The sequence below is a fragment of the Mycteria americana genome, chromosome 10, assembly GCF_035582795.1.
Source record: "Mycteria americana isolate JAX WOST 10 ecotype Jacksonville Zoo and Gardens chromosome 10, USCA_MyAme_1.0, whole genome shotgun sequence".
In the NCBI taxonomy this organism is placed as follows: domain Eukaryota; kingdom Metazoa; phylum Chordata; class Aves; order Ciconiiformes; family Ciconiidae; genus Mycteria; species Mycteria americana.
The window spans coordinates 9,829,347-9,845,967 of record NC_134374.1 but is presented as its reverse complement, the minus strand read 5'-3'; the positions used below and the strand labels follow the sequence as shown (position 1 = coordinate 9,845,967).

The 16,621-nt window shown below is 47.2% G+C and overlaps 1 protein-coding gene across 3 annotated transcripts in view; it reads left to right on the top strand.

Annotated features, from left to right (window-relative positions):
* Positions 1 to 295: 295 nt before the first annotated feature.
* Positions 296 to 16,621, top strand: part of AMOT (angiomotin) — a 61,355-nt gene continuing 45,029 nt past the window's right edge. Inside the window, exons 1-2 of one of the 3 annotated variants that reach the window (XM_075513210.1) lie at positions 12,962 to 13,170; positions 13,739 to 13,885. The gene's annotated coding sequence lies outside the window, so the exon portion shown is untranslated. Of the gene's footprint in view, positions 455 to 12,960; positions 13,886 to 16,621 lie in introns of those variants that run through there. The other 2 variants (XM_075513211.1, XM_075513213.1) reach the window with 2 other exon arrangements.

Below are 16,621 nucleotides of genomic sequence, written 5' to 3'. Positions count from 1 at the left end.
TGCCTGTGTGTCCCAGGCCTGTTGGAGAGGAGCAGCCTCCATGGAGCACCTGCCTGGCCCACCTCTCCCCATCGGCCAAGACGTGGAAACCTAAAGGAGCCTACAGAGGCAGCTCCCTTCCGACCCAGGGCCGCGCAGCGAGGGTTGTGTTCCCGCTCAGCACTCGGGCGGTGAGGCCAGGCGAGGCAGCCCGGCAGCTCCCGCCGGCGGGCGGGCGGTGAGGCGGCGGCGGGGCGGGAGGACTACATTTCCCGGCCGCCTTTGCAGGCGCTGGCCCAGCGGGGGATGCCGGGTGCCGTAGTTGCAGCCGCCTGGTGAAAGTTAATAACTGAATCTGGGGTAGGCACTTCCCAGAGCTCCTCGGTGTCTCTCATTGCCATGCCGGCTTTGTCACCTCGGAGGGAAGAGGAGCAAGATGGATGAGCGGGCGGCCGCTGGGGCAGGCGCCCGCGGGGTAAGGAGCGGGTGTGGAGGGGGGAGGCTCGGGCCGCCGCTGCGAGGCCGGCTGTGTGAGGGGAGCGCGGCTGGCTGCTGCCCCGCCGGCCCCCCGCGACGAGGAGGGGGCCGCGGCCGCCCTGCCTGGCCGGAATGCCGGGCTCGGGGGCAGGTGCAGCGGGGAGCGGCGCTGGGGTTCCCCCGCCGGAGGGGCTGCTGAGGCGGGGGCGCGCGGCGCCGGCTCCCGCCTAACGGCCGCGGTGGCCCCGGCCCTCCCCTCGGCGCCCCGCTCCTGCCCGCGCCCCCCGCCTCCAGCCTGAGGTAAATGCCGGCCCACCCCCCGCGCTGTCTCCTCGTCGCACCTCCCGGACGGGGCTGCGCGGCCCCGCGGTTCCTCCGAGGCGGGGGTCCTCCCTCAGAGCCCGGGGAAGGGGCTGCCGTGTCTTTCCGCTGCCCTCACGGAGACCATCTCCTTCCCCGGGCGAGGTGGGCGGGTGTGGGGCAGTTCTGTGGCTCAGCCCGCAAACCCCGAGACTACGTCCCGTATTTGGGGGTCGCCGCAGGCACTCCCGGTGGTCTCGGGGAAGGCTCGTCATGGGGAAGCGGCGAGGCGAGGAGAAGGCTGTGAGGGCTTGCAGTGGGGACTGTTTGATGCGTGTGGTAGTGAGGACAGAGGAGTCAGTGCGAAGGAGAGAGCAGAGCCATCCTGTCCCTTCCCAGGTCCATTTTCAAGTCTAGGTAATGCAAGGGGATGTTTTGCTACGTACAGTCCTGCAGAGGAGGTCCGGGGCCTCTGCCACAGCTGCAAGAGATGGTGCCTGCTATGCCCTCCTCTTCCCTCCAGAGTCCCTCTCCCTGTTGGCCCCAAACACCCACAGGAGCTGATCCGCCTCTGCCCAAACTGAATTAAGCAGAAGTAGCTCCAAATCCTCCTGCTTTGATCTCTGAGAGAACAAAATGCCAGTCTGTGGGTGATAATCCCCAAAGAGTTAAAAGCTTTGGGTTTGCATCCTTGCCTGGTAGAGAGTGGGGATCCCACCAGCCCCTTGAGGCTCTGGGTTTAGCCATCCCCGCTACTACTTCATGGTCTGCCCTCAGGTTGAAAGATAATGCCTTTCATTAGCAGACTGATTCAGGTAGGCCCATAAGTATTCACCATGGCATTTACCACATGCTCGAAGCAGAAGCACAAATCCCGTCTGTCTCAATTCCAGGATACTTTTTGAGGAAGGTGAGGGCTGGAAGGCCAAATCTTTAGTGTGGAGGAGCTGTGGTGGACACAGGAACTTGGGTGACCTTAAACACCCATTGCTTTTGCTTGATGCTGTAAATAGCCAAGAACTGACTGAATCACCAGCATACAGTAGGCTAGCCCAGCACTTCCATAGTGCAGGCTCCTGGGGGGCTGTTCTGACTTCTCACGACATTTGGGTCCAGGCTCTGTCCCTTGGCATCCTCGTCTGGAATCTGCCATCGTGAGATGCATAAAGAAGATCCTCATTCAATTTTCAGGTTAAAATTTTCAGAGTGTCACCTCTGATAAATGATCCTCAATTCAGCCCTAACGCAGTATAAAATAGCAAATTCCATTTTAGTTCACTTTTCATTTTTATTGCACTTTTTAATGATAATTTTTCATTAAGCATCTAATCCTGTCCTAGCATTTCTCATCAGTAAGGCTCAAGGTGCTTTACAAAAGAGGTAAAAATATGATAATTCCAATTATCCTTATTAAGGCTTAGGCTTTGCAGATAATATAGGTCATAAATAATTAAGAGTACAAGCTAATTAAAAGAAATCCCCAGTCGTAAACCAAAGTGCCACACTGAAGAAGCCAGTCTTCAAAGGCACGGCCCTGTAACCTAATCTCCCTGATCAGAACGGTATCCCATTAACCTGCAAATCTTCACTCTCCTGACCTGTCTGCCCCAGCAGCAGGTACTTCCACGTGCCTGTGCAGGACCCAAGGGAGGGAGAGGGTCAGGGAGTTTCAGTGACCAAAAGCAGTCTGGAGAGTGTTCTCCTATTAAAGTCCCTTATCTTGTCATTTGAATAAAGGTCTCGTGTTCAGAGGCTTACCAAAATGTACAGCCTGAACTGTGCAAGGTTAGGTGTAGAACTGATTTAGTTTTTTAGGAGAAAGTTATTGGAAATTAGAAGCATTGCTCAAACTGGAGTCCAGAAGATACAAAGAAGGTTGTGGCCTGGATCCAGTTCATACATGACCTAAATAGAATTCTGGCCCCGAAACTTGCTCTGAACACCTTGTCACATTTCATCAAAGCTGGACATGAATTTTCATGTTGGGGAGTTTAGGCTCTAGATTGCTAGTGCTAAACTGGGTCTATGTATCCTGACACCTGCGTGTCCCTGCTGGAAGCTGACTATCTCAGGACCACTGTTTATCTACATAATTCAGCAGTAGTGCTACGTGGATGAAATCCTTGTTCTCATTCCAAATACCTGCTGTCACGTATTACTTATTCTGTGGGAATGTTTTTGCTCCGATTTGTGGTTATGCAGTGTTCAGTGATGACCTAATTGCAACGTTCTCATTAGGCAGAGAAATTTCTGAGTTTGGCTTTATAGTTCACCTTCTCAGTAAGTAAATCATTGCTCCGTAACACCGTCTACCATCAGTACTGTCACTTTAGCCCAGTGTTTTATGAGGGATCGTAAGGCTGATGAAGGCACTCTGAAGCATGTGTCTCTACAACAGCTTCTCACACTTTACCATTGTAATGTCTGACTTAGCTCAGAGCAAGCGTAGACCATCTTGTTGATGAAAATGCCTGAATCTGATGACCTATAGCAGCTTTCTTAGCTGCTATATTAAAGAAACTGCACCTATGTTAGTTTGGTGTTGGGTAATTTCCTTGAAAGTTGGCGATATAAGAGCAGCTACAAATAAAGCTCAAAAAGGCCGGACTGCCTTTTTTACTGTCTCGTGATGAGGCTTAATCTTGGCCAGGGAATGCTGGTGTAATTTTCAAATGTAACTCAAAGGGATGTTGATTGCAAGTTACATTAAAACGAGTCCCTAAGTCCCTTAGGGTCTTGGAGAGACCTGTATCTTGATCTATCTGTGCCGTAATTTCTTCATTTGTATTGTGTTAAACTGTAATTCAGTCTCATACGCTGGAAGCTTTGACTAGTAAGGCACGACTGGAGCTCCGAGTAATGCTGGTGGTACTGGAAATGTGCTACAAATGACAGAAGGGAACCTACAGAAATAAGGAAGCAGGGAGTGCAGACATTTTGAGCAGCACAAAGAGGAGGGTGAGAACAGAAGAAAGGGGGGAGGGACAAAGGAAGGAAAAATATAAAAGAAAAAGCAGGAAGAAAACTAAAACACCACTGTTCTAGGTGACGATCGGTGTGGTGTGGGTGAGGCTTTGCAATTGAACCAAGGTTCCCTAAGAACATTATCATATGCCAGTTATGGGAGGGAGGAGAAGGGAAGAGGGTTCCTGGAGAAGTGCATATCCACACAATGAAGCCTTTGGTTTCTTCCCTTGCACATTTGTAGAGCGCTCACGTCTTTCCCGTACCCCAGGAGACATTCCCATTTCCTTTCATTTACCAGTGTTTGGAAGGCGGAAGGAGATGAGGCACTGTTGGGTTCCCTTATTAACTTAATCTGTGGGAAGCCCTACATAGATCATTGAATTTCGTAGTCTTGATAGAACGAGATATTTGTACAGTGAAGTTGAACAGAAGATCGAGGTTCCTGCACAGGGAGGCTTTGACGCTGTTCCAGTCCTGTGCCTGTGACTCTTATGCGTGTATTTCTTTGAAGTCTGAAGCTTAGGAGTCTGCATTAATGATCAAGGGACAGAGCTGAATACGGAATTCGTATGGTACGAAGGTAAAGGTGTGGGTATGAATGTGGGAAGAGAATATTTAAGAGCAGTCTGGCATGTATAGTTAATAATATTAAAAAAAAGTAATCATGTTAATTTCCTATAGTTACTCAAGTTCTCAAGGCTTTTAGCATCTTCTCATTCCTTGTAGATCAGTGATCTCTTGCTGGGTCCTGACATGTCCAAAATATTAACTTCCTTGAAAAGTAGAAAACTTCAGGTTTGAAACTTTTTGTCCTTTTCTACAAGGGGAAACTTGCTCTGATCCCTTAGGCGGGAATCTTTGTTCCTCATGCAGTGTTTTAGAGCGCTGTGCTCGGCATTTGGCTGTCACTCTGTCCCACTCAGCCAAATGTCGGTGATCCCTGAATGCTTAAAAAGTTCCTTGGGACTCTCTGCAGATGTGAAGCTCTTCTGAAGTTGAGATTTGTCAGGAACAGAATGCATTAGAACAATTTATTTCTGATTTTTACTTATGACGATGTTAAAACTCACTTATTTTTACCACTGTGTTTGTTCCTTTCAGGGCTCTTAGCCGTTTCTCTAATTCAGGACCTGTTCTTCCCATTTTTTACTTCGTAAAGTAAAATAGTCCAAGTAAAATGCTGTGTATCTTGCTACACTTAATATACAGATTTCTACTGACTGGAACAGTGAAATAGACCCTGGGTTTCAATTTCTGACCTGCTATTTTAACTGCTTTTTCCAGAACTCCACCCTAATTTTCTTGATTGAGCAGCAAATCAGTTCCCCTCTAAGCCCCAGAATACCAAAATTCAGATTTTTCTGAAGAAGTAAAGGTCAGCTTTTCAAGACTTGGCTTATCTGTAGGGACCTTAAGAAGCAGATCCTAAGTTGGTATTTATGTCCTACCAGATATGGAGCTGCTTTCAAAATACTGGCCCTAGGCACCAGGGGATTCGCAGTCTTGCTCTGGATGTCTCCCATGTGATGGAGGGGTATAGACCTATCACAGGGCTTTGAGAGCACTGGGCCCTCACTGGTATCACTCATGCTCCCACATCATTGAGTTCAGCCATAGCTGCACGCTCCACCTGAAATGAGGGTTGACTGTGACCCTCAAGTGGAAAAACTGGAGACCCCAGGCCTCTCCCTGGGACTGACTGGGACCCTTTCTCCAACCTCATGTTGCTGCTGTAAACTGAATCTCCTCAGCATCCCAAATACTTTGAAGCCATCCTCATTAACAAGTTGCTGAGTGCCTTGCAGGCATTGAAAGGGAAGGATGGCAGGTCCAGCGCCAGCAATGCAGAGCTGAGCTGGGGCAGCGGCTCAGAGCTTGGCAGCCATTCTCCAGGAATGGCTTCACCCTGACTCAAATTGATAGGGCTGTATTATGAAGTCTCATGGGTTTTTTTTTAAAACATTGGATTTCTTTATGTGAGTATTTCATACTATAGTGTAAATGAATATTTATGAAAGTGTCTGAGGTCTTTGGATCAGATATGTCATCGAAAGCTCTGATCCAAAGCCTGCTGTAAAAAACCCCATCTCTGAGGCACAGCAGAAAAACCCCATCTCTGACATTGTTCTCCCCACTTGCCCCTGGGGAATTAAAAAGACAAATTATTTTAAGCAGTTCAACATGTACTGAGCTTTAGTTTGTTAGCTGAGAAAGAGTATAATGTCTTTCCAGGACTATGTTCAAAACTAAAGAACAAAAAGCTACCTTGAAAAATGGCCATTGGGAAGCAGACCAGCAAAAGCCAAGAAACTTGAGCCCTTTGCTAATGAATACTCTGTCCTTAACTCACATTGTCTCTTTTGTTTCCCACACTTTCATGAGCTGCACATGGATTCAATTTGCCAGTCTTTAACCCTTCTTACTGATGCCTGATCTGTGCATAGTTTGGAAACTGGGACAGCTGTCACTTAGGTACTTGGCTTTGTTTTTATTTTTGTGCTCCTGATCTGTTTGTCCCTGTGCAGTCTCTGGCTCATATGCGGTAAAGTAATCCACCACGGGTGTGGACAAGGCTTGGGTGCATGCTGGGGAGAGGGAGTCAAAGCTTTTCCAGCTTCCTGGCAAAGGGTATAACAGAGACAGGGGTATAACAGAGACTGGGCTGGAAGCAGGTTTGCTTTGATTAAAATGTAGTAGCATTTCCACTGTGATTACCTTAGGGAAGATGTTGGTGCTATACTAGGACTTTTTTCAGAAGAGCTGTTTTTCTTGGCATAGCTCTAAAATTGATGGAAAGTGAGGGTGGAGCCAAGGGATTTGGCATCATGGGAACTTCTCACACCAGCTTGTCTTTGTGCTACAGCACAGCAGAAGTGCTTTCTGCAGAGAGAAGCATTAAACATCAGATGTTTATTTGCGACAGTGAAATTTATTCCAGTGAATGATGATTGCCCATAGTAAATACACTTCTTAGTAATGACTGTATTGTTTCCAAAAACATAAGTAGCTCCTAGAGTTGCTGTTTGGTAAATTGATAGGGATCTAATTAATCATCCATTTAAAACAAAAATGGCATTCCATATAAAAAACAGAATGCATTTTCATTCCTCATTTTCTCATTTTTCCTCTAGATAACTATTGAACAAAGATCACCAGCAGAGAGTGCTGGTGCTCTTCCAGAATGTGGCAGCAGCTTCTGAAATTGATTGTAAAATCTAAACAGACTTTGTTCCATAATTCTATTTTTAGTTTTTCATTTCTGTGAAAATGAAATGTTAATCAATTATCTGTAACTTGATATCTTGCTGTCTCTAATTATCAATCTTTTTGTAGCTTACCACAGGAGAAAGATTGTTTTTAGGAGCACAACTCTGTGTTCAGAAAAATTATAATTGCAACTTTTGGAAGGAATTATTTAACAGAATTTCATATATTTTGTTACAATGCATTTGACCTTTTTTGTACATAACACTATTTCTCCTTTCATTTCATGTTCAAAACAATGGTTACTATTCAGTACAGCTTCTATGTAGTGAGGGAAGATGGCCCTGCTCCTACAATTAGTAGAGCTCTAGCATCTATATGGCACCCATTCTTTCACTGAGACCATACTTTTAACCTTCCCAGGCAATGGAAAGTTGCTTCCAGTCAAGGATTACTTTTGGTTGGGCCTCTTCATTTCTCAGTTCTGAGTCTTGATTCTGACATCAATATTAAAAATGAGTTGCAAAAGCTTTAAAGCAAAAAGCACCCACTCTCCCCTGTCCCCATGGTATTTATCAATACAGTTGCACCATTACAAGTCCTGGAGACTTTAAAGAGCTTAGGCTTTTTGGTTTCAAATCAGCTGTTGTTTTCCCCTCTTAATCTTTATGGTCATTGAAATACCAGGATTATCAAATCTGTTTTTTTGCTGTGGAACCTGCTGTACATCTCGCTCTCTTGTGATTTCATACATTCTTTAGTCACCGGGAGCAAACAAAGACTGTGGTGAAGTGCAGGGCCTCCGTGCCTTACTCTTACAGTTCAGTCTGATCCAAATCCATTGAAGTTGAGGGAATCTTTTAATTCATTTCAGCAGATTGTGAAGAGACATCTCTTTAAAAAAAGAGGCATGAGAGGCAAGAGTGCAGAGAAACAAGGGAGATGGTCAGCTTTCATACATCAAGGTTGTTAACATACAATAGACATCAGTTAAAGGCTCACAGGCCCTTCTTTGGGAGAAGAACAGTGTCTTGTAAGGAAATCCTTTTGTCCAGACTAACCCTGCTGTCCTTATTTTGCCAAAACTACATTTAAGTCTAAGGGACTGGGATATGAATGTGTTTAGAGCAAAGCTGAAACATCTAATTTGTTTTTCCATAGTTGGCAGTTGTTTATCACTCTTCTGGTTACACAGCTTTCTTCCGAAATTCTGCATAAAAAGGGGCCAAGGCTCAGCAGTTAGGATAATTCTCTTTACAGGTGGTACCTGATCAATCAACTCATGGGTGACACATCACTGCTGACCTCTATATTGCATTTCACTGTGGTAAGCTGTTCCTTTTCTCCCCCTTCCTGTGCAGGCCCTTTCTTCACCCAAGGAACCACGCTGAACTTGAGTTACACTCCATTAGAGGTACCATCCAGACTGACATACTTTTTAAAAATCTTCACACACAGTAGCATACAAAACCTTAGATGAGCAGGAGCCATGTTACAGTGCAAATCACAATATAGACAGGACATGAAGTTGGCTATGCGAAAGTCTCTGTAGCAATTACTTCCCTCCCAGAACTTATGTGATCATTAAAGTTTTATTATATAGAATTGGTAGAGTAATAAACTTGTGTAGAAAGACACAGCAATTACTTAGTGAAGGACAGAGGAATACATAGTGCATAACTATTCCTGCTCTTGTGTTTTGAAAAGTAGAATTTTTCTAGTGATTCCGAGCATGTCAAGTTTCATGGTAGTGATTCTGGTGTTGCTGGTCTGTGAATACCTGTCATTACCATCTCTTGGTGAATGGTAACTGGTTTTACATATAATTCATGCCTCAATCTCATGTCTGTCAGATTTATTTTGTTTCTCTTCAGAAATTGTAGCTGGTCTCCAGCTGTACCCAATGGCAGGACCTGAGGGAGCCTTTCAGGGTTTGTTAAGGCTCGAGGCTGGATATAGCAGCAACATCAGATCCTCTAAATACAACTTAAAAATGCCCATGACCACCCTGAAGGCCCTGGGTGCTGGCCAACCTGTTGGTAAAATGGCAGCAAAACCTGCGACACTGTATGTCCAAGTTCACCCTACGTGCGGGCAGCAAGGCAGGTCCTGTGGCCTGTGACTCTGAGACTCCCAGCATGACTTTGGACAAACCACTTAACCCTCCTGTATCTGGGTGCCTTCTCCACACATTTCTTGTGACTCTTACATGGGGTTTTGGAATCTTCTAATCTTGTTTTGATTTGTATCCCCTAATGCATTTGTTCATTTACTTCCTTTTCTTCAATGAATGTACCTGTCAAACTGACGTATTTGGCTTCTATGACAAGAAATATCATCTCCCTTCTCAGAATTACCTATTCCTTGCTCCTGCTCACCTAGTAAACTTGGCCTTGTCTCCTCTTAATCATTTTTACTATTGCTTGCATTACTGTTTGTTTACTGTAGGGCCGTTATTTCACCTAACAGCATATTTACAGACTAGACAAAACTCCCTGCTTGGGGGGGTGGGGGAGGATGTACTGTCTGGTCCCAAGAACTAAATGGCATTTTTAAGCACTGTTAACACTTTATTTTTATGTGTGAGAAGAAAAGCTCTGTTAAACTGGCCCGAGATCAGAGATCCACAGAAATTAATTTACACCCCTCTCAGCTGCACTGAATGGACGCAGGACTGAGCGGTGATTTCTCTCTGTACATGAGGGATAATATCAGCAGCTTCCTGAGCTCCAGCTGCTGTGGACAAAGGACGGCAGAGTTACAGCGATTCCTGGAGGGAGGAACTTTAAGATGGAGGAATTTTAAAGAATGTGAAGGACAACCTCTTAAAAAATTGTAGGTGGAGCAATTCCAGGTCATCCAAACACTTCGTAAGCCCAAGATTTATTTTCCTGCTTTGAACTAGTTGCCGTTGTGGCGTTTATCTTTTGTGCTTTTTAACACATCTACTGTGACCTTTGTATGATTGCATAAATTGGCCCGAGTACGCTGGAACAGTTATTAGGAACCCCTTTCTTGTGTTGTTTCCTGAATTCCCACATTGTGGCATGATGTGTGTATGGAAACTGCTCGCTTCCTCCACTGGCAGCCGTTCAGATGTGTGCTGGAGCTCCTGAGGACTGGCTGGGCGGGGAGCTGGGTGAAGGGAGGATGCAGGGGGAGAATGTTTTAAGGAAGAGAATGTGGATTGCACGCATCTTTGTTCTTTTCCAGTTCCGATAAAGCTGTTATCTTCAATTGTGTGGGTTACACATGAGCAGCACTAGTGCTCTGTAGAATAAACAGCGGCAGATGAGTTGAGGTTAATATGCCTCGGGCAAGGCTAGCTGCTTTTCAGTGCCTGCATTAAGCAATATTTTTACTTTCCTGGTGACTCTACCTTCTCTCTTTACTCCCCACTATTTTCTTTTAGCATGTGGGAGGGAGACAGGATGTGTGATTGAAGCATAGTTTATAACTCTTTAACTCACATCTAGCAAATATGGGCTTCATTAGCTTGTTCTGCGTTGTCTTTTTTTGCGTTTGCAAACTGTAAGGTTATGGGATGTTAATAAGCTGTTTACATGTGTTTCTACATTTGTAGAAACACATTCATTCATTCATTATGAATGTCAGTTATGAGGGAAAAAATAGATATTTATATATGCTGCATTTGGGATTTCTGAAATCGGACTTCCTGAATTTTTTTTCTAGATCTTTCTTTTCAATGTTTAGAGTTGGGACTGTTGGGAAGGATTCATTTGCTTAGAGCAGTTAAAAGGTAAATGGCTGAATCAAGTTATCTCTTCTCACACGAAGAGCCCTAATGAACTCCAGTAGGCCAAGTTTCACAGTGCGGGGATTTGACATGTGGCCAGCTTTTGCACATTTAGTACTTTTGGAAACTGGTGTAATTTTACAGCCAAACCGTACCAAACTGGGACTACTTAGTGGGCTTAATATTTGCGTGGTCAGGCCTTAGTGTATTAAGTCAGCTGTGGGCACACCGTGACAGCTTCTCTCATTTTTTGTTTTGCTCCTTCTTGAAATTACCAGTTAGCGAATGAGAGCCGGGAGACAAGTAGAAGCTGTCACTCGGTGTTCACGGACAGGAGTGACCTAGTGGGGGGAGGACTTGAGCGCATTGTATGCAAAAGCCAGAGGAGGAGGTGGATTGTGAGAAGGGCAAGGTACCAGTGTTTGTACACAAATACGTCCCTATTGAAGGGCCAGTTTGTTATCTCAGGGCTTGTTTAGACTGGGGATTTGCCCTGATGACAGGCATCAGGCTGGGAGAAGTTAAAGTTCCTTACCCATTTCAGAACAAGAGCTTTGCCTCTCTGGTACAGCGGTTGGTACCACTGCAGAGATGACTGTCACTGCTGTCACCACGTGCTATTAGATCTTCCAAACCAGAGAGACTAGCTTAAGCCTTTATCAACATTTTGGGATTTTTTTACTGGCCCTCTTTGAATGGGGAGACATGCACAAAGGTGGTACGTTCGTGCTTTTCTTTAAAGGTGTTACATATTTAAAGCCAAACTACTTTTTAAGTTGAAATTCTACAGCACGATTCCAGGCGCTAGAGCCTTCAAACAAAGACTACCTACCTCTGAATGTGGCTACCATCTTTTATCATGCAGTAAAATGATGAAACACAGCAAAATGGTGGTTGCATTTGGGGAAAATACTGAAGTCTCCTCCATCTCCTCTTTCCACACCAACTACTAGATCCAGCTGGGGCAGAGTAGTAGAGGTCCATGGATGTTTAGTGTTACGATAGACTGAGCCTTGGAAGACTACGTGACATATTGGAAGACTACGTGAAGTCTTATGAGGAGCGGCTGAGGGAGCTGGGGTTGTTTAGCCTGGAGAAAAGGAGGCTGAGGGGAGACCTTATTGCTCTCTACAACTGCCTGAAAGGAGGGTGTAGAGAGGTGAGGTCGGTCTCTTCTCCCAGGTAACAAGTGATAGGACAAGAGGAAATGGCCTCAAGTTGCGCCAGGGGAGGTTTAGACTGGATATGAGGAAATTTTACTTCACTGAAAGGGTTATCAAGCATTGGAACAGGCTGCCCAGGGAAGTGGTGGAGTCGCCATCCCTGGAGGTATTTAAGGGACGTTTGGATGAGGTGCTTAGGGACATGGTGTAGTGGTGGACTTGGTAGTGTTAGGTTTATGGTTGGACTCGATGATCTTAAAGGTCTTTTCCAACCTATACGATTCTGTGATTCTGTATATTTTAGTTTTAAGCAGAATATTCTATACAGGGAACTCCTTTAATATCCTGCTTATATGCAGTTAGTCATGACTAGTTCTTGCCATGCTTTCAATTATTTTCAGCATTTGGCCAGCAAAAAGCGGGTGAGTCAGATCCTTGGCCGGTGTACGTTGGTACAAACCCATTTAACTCCACTGACTTAGCAGAACAGTTTTGAGACCTTAGGGTTAACTCCTGTGAATGCTTCTGCAGGTGGCCAAGTGACACTCGCCGTATGAAGCCCTTACAGCCCCTCTGTGCCAAGGTGCAGGCTGCTGCAGGCCTGAGCGGGACTGATCACCCCGGGGCGGATCGGGCCCAAGCGCTCACAGGCACGTTAACGGGTAGCATGGCCGGAGCTCCTCGCTGCCTTGCCGCGCAGGCAGGCTGGGGCGAGGTGCATCCGGGCAGTACAGCGGGATGCGCTCCCCGTCTAGGCCGGGCCGGAGCCGTGCGTGCGTGCCCGGAGCTCCGCCGCTTCCCCGGGGCGCGGGCCGCGCACGGCGGCCGCCCGGAGCTCGCTCCTGCGGGGCAGCGGCGGAGGCCACCGCCAGCGGCGGCTCTGCGAAGGCGCCGGCTGCCGCGGGGCGCGGCGAGCGCTGCTCTCCCGGGACGGGACGGGACGGGACCGGTTGCCCCGCCGCCGCCCCGCACACAATAGCGCTCGGGGCAGCCCCGCGCCGCCGCCGCCGCCGGCAGAGTGACGGGCGGCGCCGGGGGCGGGGCCGAGGCGGGGGCGGTCTCCGGGCGGGGGCGGCGGGGCGCTTCCTGCCCGCCCTCGCGGAGCGCCGTCCCGCGGGGCGCCCGCGCCGCAGAGCCAGGCGGAAGGAGGCGGAGGACGGAGAGGAGCTGCCCGGCCCTGCCCTGCCCTGCCCTGCCCTGCCGCCGTGTGCGCGCCGGTGTGAGCCTGCTGCCGCGGGGAGCGTGTGCCGGGGGACGCTGCCGCCCCAGCCCCGCGTCCGGCCCTGCGGCTCCTCCGTGCTCGCCTCGCCCCGCTGCGCACAGGTAACCGCGGAGAAGGAGGCGCGGAGCGGCGCGGAGCAGAGCAGAGCAGCCTCCCCCGGCCGCGATGCTGCGGGCCGCCCTTCCCTGCCGGGGCCGCGGGCGCTGCGAGTGCCCCGGGCGGCGCTGCCACTGACAGCGGAGCCTGCACCGGGCCACCTCCACCGGGACGCAGACTTTCCCTTCTTTTTGTTTATTCTGCCATTCCTGAGATACCGCTATCCTCCTTCCAAGGACTGCGGGCAGGTCCTGTCTGACTGTATTGGATTTTTACTCATCTATCTTGATTGCATGTCTGAAAGTATATTTATTTTTAATAAAAGAAAAAGTGGAGCCACAAATCCAGTTGATAGCACGGTCCCCTTTCTGTGGAGTCGGGTTTATTTCTGCAGTTAAAAAAGTTTACTTCCCCCCCCTCCAGTTTTATTGACACTGAGGATGAAGAAGGATTTGCAAGTGAAAGCGCCTTGAAATACAACATCTTTTAGAGAGAGCTCTGCAGTTCGCCTGTTGAGTCTCGAATTCCACCCTTTGCCCCTGCTGAATCCACTGTTCTGCCCTTTACTCTCAGGGGTAAAAAACCAAACAACAACAACAAAAACCCGAGGGAAAAAAAATACTTTTGGCAGCAGGGAAGCTTTGTGTGACTGACCCAACGAGCTACAAGTGTCCAGTTTCTGAAAAGAAGAAAACCCTTTTGTCTTCAGCAGATCAGTAGGTAAGAGACGTGCTCATGGTGCAAGGGACTCGGCATTCATTCTTGCAGCCTAAACCTGGGAGTTAGACTGGCTCTCTTCTCTGTCAGCTTTTTGCCCATCACTTCTCTCTCCTGTAAAGATTACTCTTTATCTTCCAAAATGCTTGCAAAAAAAATACACTTGTGCACCCGTTTCACCACTGGCAGTAAATAAGCAAAATTAATAGCGATGTACTTGTGTGTAATTGGATAAAGTAAAATTCTGTGGAAGTTCCTGAAGTGGGTTTGTGTCAGGCAGTGTCTGAAAGCAGCCGCGTTTCTTGTGGTGCTCTTTTCTTTCAAGAAAATAATCGCAGTCATTGTGCTTGTAATCCACGTGTCAAGATTGTCTTTGCTCGTCATGCTTCATGGAGAAGCATGTATGTGGATTTACGTATGCACGTGTGCAAACAGGGCTTCCACAATCAGTTGAGATTTCTTGTTTCACACTGGAATTTGTTTTACATTAAGTGCTTTACTACCGTGTCACAAGGTGTAAAAGTGTTGAACCCGTAATTAACACGCCTTAACAGATTATTGAACATGGCTAGGAACATGCTTGGCACTGTACAGAGTGAGTATGAAGATATGTTTTCTTTGTTTTGAGATTTTTTTTTTTAAAGTAAGACTGAAAACGCAGCAGGGACTTGTGCACGTAATAACTGGATGGAGGCCCAGTCTCTGTGCAGGGAAACATATTTTGTAGCATACTACTTTCTCTAGAGGCCAAGTGCTGAATGTGTGCTGTTTTACAAGTGATAATACCTCTGTGAATTTCTGATTTTCCTTCTCCCCCAGCTCTGTACCCACAGACCCACTTCCCCACGGCCAGAGTTTCATCACCACCAGTCTTTTGTGCAAGGGAAGGACCTGTGGAATTTCGTGTGGCTGGTAGCAGGACTCCTTTTTGCAGGGAGGATTATATTATTCCCTGTGGAAACACAGAGCGTCCCCCAGCAGGAGGATCTGGCTGTTTATGTGGTGAAACCAGCCTTGACATCATGCTCTTCCCCACTGCGTGGGTTTTTCCTGTAGATGATACAGGAAATGCTAAATATTGGTCTGTTGTGGTCCCTGTTCCGCTTTCTTTTTTTTTTCCCCTTCCTCTCCCCTGGAGGGATTTCTGTGGGGAAAAAAAAGTGGAAAAGGTGTCCTGTTCCTCCCTTAGAGGGGGGGCAGCAAGTCAGCGTGCCCTGAGCTGATGGACCCCCAGAGAACTGAGGGCACCTCAGTCTCTGCTGAGGTGCAATGGCCAGTGGGGCACCTTGCGAGGGGACTGGGGCAGATGACTGACCAGGATCCACCTTGGGGGAGAGGACATGGCATAGGTTTTGGCTGCTGTCTCACTTTTTTCTGCTGCCCTTGACTTTTTCTGGGGACTGAGACTTTCTGCCAAATCAGTGTGGGAACACAAGAACCATCTTCTCGAGCTCGTCCTACACCCTTGTGCTGCTCCTGTGTGAGTGATGGGCAGCATCACGTCGGTTTTTCGGCGCTGATATAAAAACATGAACCTTACCATGAAGACCATGACCCTGTTAAATCTTTGGGTCAGACTTTCACCAGGGTCACCTCAGTGACTGCTTCTCCTAGGAGCAGGGCATGAGCTGACCCTGCAAAAGTTTGTCCTATAGTTGACGTTGCAGGTTCATCTGGGGCACTTGGTCTTTCTCTCTTTTTCTCCAGGACACTTATTTGCAACATAACCCTTGTCCTTAAAACGTTCCTGGGAGCCACGAACACAAGACAGAATGATTTGTTTCTGCTCTAGCGCTTTCTTGAGGAAAGGGTAGGATTTCCAGGAGGAGGGAAGGAGGCGCCTGGTCTTCCCCCCAAACTCGTCTTTCTGATTCTGGAGACGTTTTTCAGGCAGCACTGCCGGTCCTGGGGAGGAGGTTGGAGGCAGAAAGGAAGGTGGGCAGTGCGGAGTAGGCAGAATGGGCCATATAGTGGGACATAGGATTGCAGTGGTGCTGGCACCTCATAATTTTGGTGTTGTTTGGCATGACACATTTAAATTGTGATGGCTGGTTAATATATTGATAGCATGGTTCATCATTCTACCTATTTACAGTGACACATGACATCAGATTGTGCCATAAACATGGGAGAATCAAAGTCTTGCTCTTTCTTGAAGCGTACTTGAGCGACTTTGGACTAACGTATGCTTTGTAGCACAGAATACCGCGGCTGGGCCACAAGGTTTTCATATGCCTGTAATACAAATGTATAAAAATTCTCTGTAGTCTGCAATACAGCTCAAAGGGCAGCTGATTTAGACGTGCTTGAGTGTTAAGGTCAGGAGATCACATTCCATAGGTTACTAGATGAAAGCGCTTGAAGAGGGTGTAGCATAAATATTTGATTCATATAGAAGGGATTGGTGCAAATCCTTTTGTCCCTTCTCCAAAGATGTTCTGTAGGCAAAGCACCGTTAGGAGAAAAAAACCAGCAAACAACAGAAAACTTGTAACTTCTTTGTGCTAGAGAAAGTAGGACGGTAACATAGTGTGTTATTATTGAATTCCACTAAAATTCTTCTCATGGGACACACCGTCTTCAAGAACAGCTAAGAGAACTAATGTTTTTAAATGTAAAATGACTCATAATGCATGGGCTCTTGAAGTTGGGTTTAACATTGTATGCAAACATTGCCAGCTGGTGGGGATCTTTCTGGATAAATAAGAACTATATTTGTACAAGAAGCCTTGAATTATG